The sequence below is a fragment of the Colius striatus genome, chromosome 1 (genome assembly GCF_028858725.1).
Source record: "Colius striatus isolate bColStr4 chromosome 1, bColStr4.1.hap1, whole genome shotgun sequence".
Classification (NCBI taxonomy): Eukaryota; Metazoa; Chordata; class Aves; order Coliiformes; family Coliidae; genus Colius; species Colius striatus.
This window is the reverse complement of record NC_084759.1, coordinates 166,885,978-166,896,104: the sequence shown is the minus strand read 5'-3', so window position 1 is coordinate 166,896,104 and position 10,127 is coordinate 166,885,978.

The window sequence follows — 10,127 nt, the reverse complement described above, 5'->3', positions numbered from 1 at the left end:
AAAGTTAACACATCAGATCGAGGCAGCTTGTGGAGCTGTGTAATGATGGGTTTTTAGCTGGTCCTATTTGACTATGTGGGGGCACAGTGTTACAAAAGGACATAGAGAAATGGTCAAAATAGTAGCTTGCTGCTGTGCAGGTGAAAAAAGCTGTTCTTGAAAGCTGTTCCTCTAAGCATGAGACCCTTTCTGGAGAGATTTGTGCAGTGTAATTAATTTTGCTTTTTCATTTGAGTTTGTATTTAAGGTATTTTCTTTTTGTTATGCTAATGACAGACATGCTGCAGCATTATTTCCATCTTGTTTCGTTGTAGGAGGATTTCCCTCTCAAATTGCTCATGGCTTTGTAATGGGTTGTCACAGAAGAAAAACTCCAAAGCACAGCTCTGATAATTTATAAAAAATATCCATTTGTTGATTTTTAAGGAAGAGAAAAAGTCACCTTTTTCAGTAAGGTTGTAGAAAACAGATATTATGTCTCTTGCAATAAATTCACTTGGTTTTAACCTACTCTGATATTTTCTTTTCCACAAATTCCAGTACACCACCATTTGTTGAAGAGAATGAAATACAAACTCCTGGAGAACGTCTTTTTGGTTAAAAAAACCCCAAACACTTTAAAAAACACCAAACAACCTTTATGCTTTCAAGCCTTGGTCTCTCAATTGTCTAGAGGAAAATTAACTCCATAATTGCAAAGTATGTCTTTCAGTAGGTATTTGTATCCTTAGCAGTACTATAGAGACATTTCTAATTAGTAAACTATTACTACTGCTCTCACTCACAGGAGCTCTGAAAACAGACTCATGAGAATTGTAAGAGTCATGGAAAATCTAAACAAGAATCTGGTGTCGTTTTCTGGCATGCCCAGGCATGAGAACTTGAGAGTTTAGCAGCTGAGAACCTGCTTGTGTGCTGTCCTCCCCCCAGTGAGATGAAATTGCCATCTGGCCCCTTTAGTTGTCTACTTAAGCTACAGTGACATAGAAATACCCATTCTCAGACCTTTGTTGTAGACGTATCACGGGCAATTGTGTACCCATTGCCAATTAATAACAGCTATGATCAGGTATTACATGCCATGAAAGTTTAATAGCTCTTACTGCATTTGCAGCTCTAGTACAGAGGCTACCTGGTTAAGAGCTTAATGGCAGTCAGGACCTCAATATTTGAGTCACTGACTGAAATAGTACAGCATGTGCATGTAGAAGGTCATTTGCTCATTACAGTGATTGCTTCTGGCCCTAGAAATACAGTCATTTCTAAGCAATTTAGCAGAATACCTGTAGGCTGGCACGAGACCTGCGAGGCCTGAGTCTAGAGGCCTGTCCACATCAGCTGATCTAGTTGAGATGCTGCTGACTTATAACACCATCATTTTGCTGCTGGAATGGACCTGGGACCTTAATCAACGCTCAGGGCTTCTGACTTTTCTTACTTTAGGTCACTGATGGCTCTGAAGATAAATTGCAAGTCATCAAGGCAGAACGATTTGGAATTGAGTTTGACACCTCCGTTTAATTTTGCTGACGTTTTACTTGCATAATATTCTTGGCAGTGGAACTTGCTACCTGAAGGAAGCTGGCTGAAATTCTCTAACAGCTCTGCTGTGGAAAAGCCGCAGACTGCTGAAGAGGAGACAAGTGAGTCAGCCTGTGTGCTGGGTGAAATTCAGCCCCAGAGTCATAGATTCATAGGAACGATTGCAAAAGACTGGTTTTGTGGAACCCAGCATGTGGGTGAGAAGCAGAAAAAAGAAAAGTGGGAGAGAGGCAGAACTCTGTGCTTCTAGGGGCCTGCTAGAGCCCACTTTGTCACTGGGAGAAGTAAGGACTATGAGTTGTGTATGTAGACTGAGGTGGGAGAAGTGAGGCATTACACCAGACGGGCAGCCGTGGGAGCTGCAGGGTGTGAAGGGACACTGGGTGCCAGCTTAGTCTGAGGAAGTGAGTATATTTAGACTGGAGAAGCCCCTTGCATGGGAGGTATTTGGATATGGTAATTACTCTTCTTCTGCCATATGGAAACGAAAATGTTCAGAATTCACATATTCATCTTAAGCCGTTACACAGTGTGAGGAACATATATGACATTAAAATACACTGTATTTGTTAATCCATTCTAACCTTTTCCATCACATCATTACACAGCATTGTAATGCATTTAATAAGCCAAGACTTTGTTCAGGAAAATTAAAATCAGATCTCCTCTGGCAGTGGAATCTTAACTAGGAAACATGTGAGTTAATCAGAAGAAAACTGTGACATTAACATTACTTTTTCTGGCTGTAGCAGCTGAAAGAAGCTGAAGATTAATTATTGCAGACATATAATATGCTCCTAAATAATTTTGTATCTATGTATATGCAGGTGATATATACCCATATCTGTCTCTCTATACACTGGTAAGAATGAGTTAACAAATTTGCTGCTAAAATTGAGTACAAATGCCTGATCTTGGCTTTTTTTTTGTTTGTTTTGTTATGTAATTTTGTTACAGGACAAAACCTCCCACATCTGATTACTGACTTGAAAATACAATGTTTCATGCAAGGCAGAGGAGAAGATGCCAATTCTTTGTGATAGAAAGCCCATACCTTTGGCAGAGAAAAGGGGTAAAATCAAATCATATCAGTATGTCGAACGGTACTTTCCATCACAGAATAGGAAATAGATTTAAACCAGTATGACTTATTGTAATGCAAAATATATGACTGGTCAAAGACCTAGTACTTCCTGTCTCTCCTCTTCCCAGCTGCCTTTTCCTATGAGCTGGAAAATTACATTTCTCTGTCTTTTTTGGCTGATATTTGCAAGTTCAGCTCAAAAGCTATGAATGAGGAAGAGACAGATCCCCACACTGATCAAGGTTTTATTGCCATTAAAAGCCACTCAGTTGCTGAGCCATCAGGGAGTCTGTGGACACCAGCACTCTCACCTGTGAAGGCAGTGGCATGCTTGATGTCTGTTGGTGATGGTTTCCCAAGGTCTTGTGGGTTTAGGTATCACCTACTCCCTGAGGCAGCCTGAAGTTCCCACCCTTTAATGACCTCAGCCTTCCTTGGGCTGGGCACGTTCTGCAGCAGCACAGGCAGTAGCTGTGACTGACATTCAAGAAGGGCCAGCAGAGGCTGCGTTAGAAGCGATCTTGTGGACATTTGGCATGAGCAGCCATGGCTAAAATACAGAAGGCGGGCTGGGGGTAGGACTGTGACTCAGCGAAGCTGTCTCTCACCATACTATGGGGTGAAGTGCTTTTGGAGTTTGAATTTGCTGTAGTTTGGAGGCCCAGCTCTGACAGGAGGGACAAAGAAGGGCCAGAAGTAGACCACAGCTGGGTGGCTCAGGTAAATGACAGGTGAGACATACATACTGAAAACCATACTGGAAACAACAGAGGAGGGTGTTGAATTGAGTCTCCCATTTTCTGAGTGCTCTAGGTGCTTAACTGCTCTGTCAGTGTCACTGCTTTGTCCCTTGGCTTTATCTCATCTGCAGAAGAGTAGGCAATTTCCTTGGATCTAAACCAAGGAAGGTGCTGATGATGTTTAACCTGAGGCTACAAGTTGGTAGAAGAGCTTCCGATCTTTGGTGTTTTCCATTGCCTAATTCAGGTGCAGTCCTGCTCAGGGATGAAGGTCCAGGGGAGGAAGCCAGCTGTTTGCTCAGTAGTAATATAGGTACATGCTCTAGCTGGTTTGAGAACCTCTTCTGGGAGCTGGGCAGCTGGTGTGGCCATGCCTCAGTCCTATCATGGATCTGATCCCAAGTAGCTTGCCAAAGGTCACACAAAGAAACAGCTCACCAAATCATGTATCTCCTTGATCATCTCTGTACCTCAAAATGACTTCCAACTGCTGCTTTTACAAAAAGCTGAATCCTTTACAAAGGTAGCATTACACCTACAGTGATTATTGTGTACTGAAATGAAATTGCTCTTTGCATACTGAGGTTAATGGTCAGCTTGCTGTAAGGTTATAATTTCATTACTGGGTGGGATGTAGTTTACTTCATGTCCCATACCATAAATCTCTTTACTAGAGCTTCAGGTAAATTATTGTTCAGTAAAAAGCAATAAAGAAAGAACCAATGTATTTAGGGCAAAACAGTTTTTAAATTATTAAAACAATTATCAAAGTATTCCATGGTGACACATGAAGGCCACTATGATAGCTGCTTGAAGCCCTGTCTTCCTGCACACCATGTAGTGTCTTTACCCTGGGCAGCCCTTAATCTGAACGATAAGGGGCTATGGATGGCTTTTAGCTGGTTTCTATGTAATAGAGACTGGGTGGATACTCTTTGTCTTATCAGGTTGCCTTTAGTGAAATGTAATTACTTGCCTCTGCTTAGCTTGTTTACACTCTTAAGATCACAGAATCCTTTAGGTTGTAAAAGACCTTTAAAATCATTGAGTCCAACCATTAACATAGCGCTGCCACATCCACCACTAAACTGTCTCTAAGCACCACATCTACACTCTTTTTAATACCTCCAGGGATGGTGACTCAACCACTTCCATGGGCAGCCTCTTCCAATGCTTGATAACCCTTTTGGCGTAGCTAGATGAAGCAGGACCTCACATCATAAGGTGTTATTCAGACACGAAACCACACATCTCTTAAGCAGCTGCAGTCTCTATTGGTTACAGTTCTTTATTTCTGCTGTGGAATATCAATACTGATACAAAACCATTTCTGCTGAAGATGAACAAAAAGGATTTGTTGCTCTGTAAAGCTGTCAGTAGTTTAACTCTAAGAAGGATGTGCTCTGTGCTGTAACAGTTCAAAACTGCTCTCTAGTGATTGTTTGCTACTGTTTCATTGTGCAGAATGGTTCAGCAGGCTAGTTTCCTCCATGGACCTGCCACCTGAAAGTTTGGCTTTTCAAATTGTCAGTGAAATACAATGCAAAGTATCTTCTTACAGATGAATGATTTTCTCCTTATTTCAGTCCAGAACCAGGACAAGCGGCCTCCCTCAATCACTTAAAAATGTCTCTCGAGACCAGACATGTAAAATACGAACTTGAAAAGTAGACTCTTACCTGGAAATGATGATCAGAAATGTTATAACAGAAGTCCCAGTATGACCCTAGTGATGTGCTACTCAGAGAATTCTGTAAGAATGTTTACAGGCAGTGATGCAGTCTATCCACAAAATGTCCTTCCATGAAGGCACAAAATTAGCAGATGGACAGGCGTGAAAGAGAAAAGGAAGTCCCATACTTCTTAATTTTGTAGGACAGAAGTCCTGGCAAAGACTGCCATCCACACTCCTGACTCATTTCATTACTCTGTCCCGTAAGCTTTGTTTTTTTATGATTGTCCCTAGATTCTAAATCCAGGGACACCATTAGATCACCGGCTTTGACCTCCCGTGTGTTGCAGGCCATTAAATTGTGTTCATTACCCGTGTATTGATCATCAAGACTTCTGCTTGGCTAAAGCTTGTGTTCCAGAGAAGCATGTAGTATTGATCTGAAGACTACAAAAGACCATGAACCCATCATTTCCACTGCTATTTGTTTAAATATATTATCCCATTGTCCCTATTATTTTTTTTCATGTTTCTAATTGGATTTTGTCTGGCTTCAGCTTCAAGATATTGGTTCCTGTTATGCTTTTCTATCCTAAGCTGCAGGGCCTCTCAAGTATTTCAAGTTGTTGGAACCATAACCAAATCACCTCTCGCTCATTTTAACAGACTCAGAGTAGGAGCCTTCATTTCTTGCTAAAAGCTATTTCCCACTACTCTCAAATGACTTCTGACTTTTTAACAGCTTCTCCAATTTTCTTGCATGTGTTTTTAAAATACAGATACCCAAGCTTTGTATTTTGTTACTATACCAGCCTCACTAATGCTTTGTGCAGGTGCAAAATCATTGCCTGCTGCTGATCTGCACTCCCTTAGAAAATTGGTTGCAGAAAGACTCTATTTCAGCAGAAGTCACTTTAAAATTCCCCCTAGAGATTTATAATTGTATTCTACTTTGAGGATCTTAATTTTTCACAAAGCAGATTATCAGACAAAGTGTGCGTAGCAATCAAAGTATGTATTTTAGTTTCTTCAACTAGCCATCCTTCTGCAAAACTCTTGGTCTTCATAAATTCAGCATTTAAATCAGGAGGGAAAATCATATTGCAGAAGTTTCCAGAGTCCTCTGCTCCTTGCTTCTCTAGAGACATTGCACTTGTCCTCCTCATACCTGCACTGCTGTGAGTGCTCAGTAGTAAATGCTTCTCTGCTACGGTCTCAGATTTCTTTGAAGTCTCTGCTACGTAGCCTCATAGCTATTGAAAGAGACCCACGTTCCCCTCTTCCCAAATGAATAACGTAAGTGTGTACAGATGTTTTTAATTTGCAAAGGGCTGTTCTCATCAAGCAGTCTCCATCTCCTGGATGGCAACCCTTCTCTTCTACAAATCTTACCGGTTTTTAACTTTTGTCTTTGTTTAAAGTTCACACCTGCTGAGCAGACAGGCAGGCCCAGCTGTCCATGTGCAGTATGTCTTCAAAGCTTGCTGCTGTGGCAAGTTACCCTGCATTAGCACAACTGTCACTGGGCTCTCTGCCCATTAAACCGGTATAGAAAGGAGAGCAGTTCCCACTGGCCCCTCAAACTGTGTACTCACTATGCTTCAACAAAACTGTCGTGGCTGATGCCAGCTCCTAAAGACAGGGCTACCAAAATAGATAAAGAAAATCACTTCTTAATAAGCAAAAATGAGGAAAATATCTACAGCCAGAAGGATTAAACAAGCTCTTAGATATCGATAAGGAATTGATTGGATCAAAACTTGAATTTAAAGAGCACCCTTCAATCTCTAAAGGCAGAAAATTGTTGCCAAAAAAGCCTCTACATAGTGTCCACCAAACCCTCCAAGTCAGCTTTTCTGGGGAAAGAGACCTGGGTTTTTCATCTGAGAAATTCCTGCCACCTGGGAAGGTGCTGGGCTAGAGCTACCCATCCCATCACTATCAGCTCTAGGTACTGTCAATAGCTAGCTCTGAACTGACACAAGTGTATTTGCATGGCCAGTACATCACAATGCATTTGCTTTATGTAGTGGGGGCCAGAGCTAAAATATGGTTTAGGTATTTTGGGAATTTCAGTGCCAAGTTACTGGTCCTTGACCCTCAGAATGAAATCTGAAGCCCAGTGCTGGTCATTTGCAGAGGTAGGTGTCACCCTGAAACCTAAAACACATATGCTGAGTGGGAATCCCTTTTCAGCCAGACAACAGGAGACAAGGCTAAGTCCCTAAGCCTCTGGTTTTGAAAGTGTCTGTTCTGTGTAATATAGCCTGCCAGAGCAGTTTTCAGAGCAAGTGAGCTTTGGAGTGAAGTCCTGAACACAAAAGTGTACCTTGCAGTCATCTTGTACCTGGTGAGTATGCGTCACGTTATCTGGAGGTTTCGTTTTCAGAAGTGTGTTGCCTGATGTTGAACCCAAGTTGGTGCCAGCTGACCCTGCTAATAAACCCTTTTGGAGAGCACAAGAGCTTGTCATTCTGGTCGTGTTTTCAGCCTCCTTCACAGGTGGAGTAGTAGTCAGAGCTACTGTTGCTTATGTCACTTTTCTTTCTTCCTTACCTCAACTCTTCGTTTTTGCCCAAAGGCCACTAGTCAGTTTGCTTGGAGTTGCCCCAGATCTGTCATCTTGTACACAGTGATATCTCTACTGCTTTTCAGTGTTTTATTTCTTGGGAGTTCTGGGCAAAGACAGCTCCATGCTTCTTCGGGAGACTAATTGCAATCTGGCAGAGCAGTAGTGTTTACTAACTGGACTGCTTCCACTCAAAAGTATTGCTTCCAGGCTGTAGCATGAAGCAATACAGGTGCTCTCATGCAGGGCTGTCGCTTGGGTAATAAACTAGCAATAAGCCGGTTCTGCACAGAGCCATATGATGTGTCTCCACCTGCGGTGAGGTTAGTCTGTAATCCAGATAAATTGCCAATAAGCAACAGAGCAGAGCTGACTATATATATCTGAAGTCCCATACAACTGTATTTTTAAAAATAATGACACTAAAAAAAAAGCAACACTTCAGCATTGCCTTTGATAGATGGTAGGGCTTATTCGACCTGCAAAGGAATGAAGACATTTAGCACCTTCCAGGAGCAGACCCTGAATCTCTTGATATTTGTAAGGATTTAGTATTATACTTACAATGCACTTCAAGGAAAATAGAAGCCAGCTGATACTTATGGTTGACACACGAAGGCTGTGATTTAATGAAATTTCCTCCCTGATATGAAAGGAGGCTCTTGGAAGTGGAATGAACTGAAATACCTATGTGTAACGATTCTGTCAGGAGCAGAGAACAGGATAACATTGTAGCCTGTAAGTTTTATGGGATATATTATATTACAGAATGTGTCTTAAAGAGTTCTCTAAATACATTTCCATTTCTCTGATATTTGTAAGCCAAGAGTAATATTTTCCCCTTTCTCTGATATATATGAGTGTGGATGATTTGGCAGAGTCAACCAATGCTTTAAAAATTACACTGGAACCCTAGCCTTGGGTTTAAAATGCCAATACAGAATGAAGCCTTGTGTCTCTTCAGATTACAACCGAGTGCCGTTTGTTTGATGCTCAAGATGTGCCCCACAAGCTTCACGAATCAACTGGGAAACTACTAGAAATTTGATGCATTTTAAGACCTGACTTGATACAACAACTCATCAGTCACAGTGCAAGAGACTGAATAAGAATCTAGTTTACAAGCCTAGAAAGGCTGCTTACCCTCTAGATAGTTGCTTTTTGTGTTTCCCTTTTTTGCATTTCTTGCTTCAGTACACTATAGGGAAAGTCAGGGGAAAAAATCCTCTCTCATCAATCAATCAAATTTCCAAGTGAACTCTTTAAAGAAAAAAATTAACAACCAGGTGCTTAAGCCTAATGTAGTTTATATGAAACAAATGGGGAATAAGACTTTCTGCTAGAGCCTTTGGAGAGTATTTTGAGCAGTTCTTTACTGGAGAGATTCTCAAACCTGGTTGTTTATGTTCTTTTAGAAAAATACAAAAAGCCCTCACTTCTCTAGGAAGCAGAGATAACATTACCTTATCTGAAATATAACTCTGGCATTTGCCCTAAGGAGGAGATGATAGCAAGAAATAGAGGAAGGACAGAGAAGGAAGTCACATAGATTGGATCTGGTCAGGCCAATTGGCTGCAATTAAGTTGTGCAATTAAACACACTCAATATCCTTTTTATTAAAAGACTGCCATGTACAGACATTCTGTCAGTTACAGGAAGGATCCCAGATGCAGGGAGGTGACCTTGATCAAAACTCTACATCATCTGTATCACACAGTAGTTAGTGCTGGTTGAGTTTAGGGGGATGTAAGAATGGCCATGTTAGATTAAGCCGGGAGTCTGTCCTGAGTACCCCGTGTCCCACAGCAAGCAGTAGCAAACACTTAGGGAAATCGCATAAAATCAGAATATACATACAGAAAACATCCCTTTCCCTGATCATTCTTCCCAGGTATAGCAGCTTAAGGAACTTCTTGAGAAAGTGCTTGCATCCAGACTGTCATGTTTAGCAGCTGCTTCTGAACTTAGCCTGCACAATGTCCCTTTTGAGCTTACCTACTCTTTTGGCCACCTCAGTGTTCTGGGAGTGACAAGTTCTACAATGTAGTTGCACAGTGTGGAAAATACTTTGCTTTGGAAGTACAAAGGTTTACTTTACATTCAGTTGTATATTAAAACAGTGAAAATGAGCAAATGAAAGCTATGTTGTGGAATTCCACTATAGGATTGATCTCCAAGTGTGTCGATACTGCCAGTTGATTTGCAGGTGTAAATCACATATTTATGTGGCAGTGCTGTTCTTATTCCCCAAAGACTTCTAGAGTGTATGAACAAGCTGCTGTGTTTGAGCTGCAGTGTGTGCAATCAGAGGCCTCTGGTTCCTTTGGGAATTCAGTTGTAGCATGAAATTAATCTCTTTCAGCTACTCTGCTTGAGCAAGTGAAAAGTGAAAACAATTATCAAAGCTCTGTGGCCTCTAGTAGATGTGTGAAACCTCTGCATGTGCTTGCACTGCAGCTTACTAACATAGCTTGCAATTGTTTGAAATGACATGGTGCTCAAAATAGATAACAGCATTG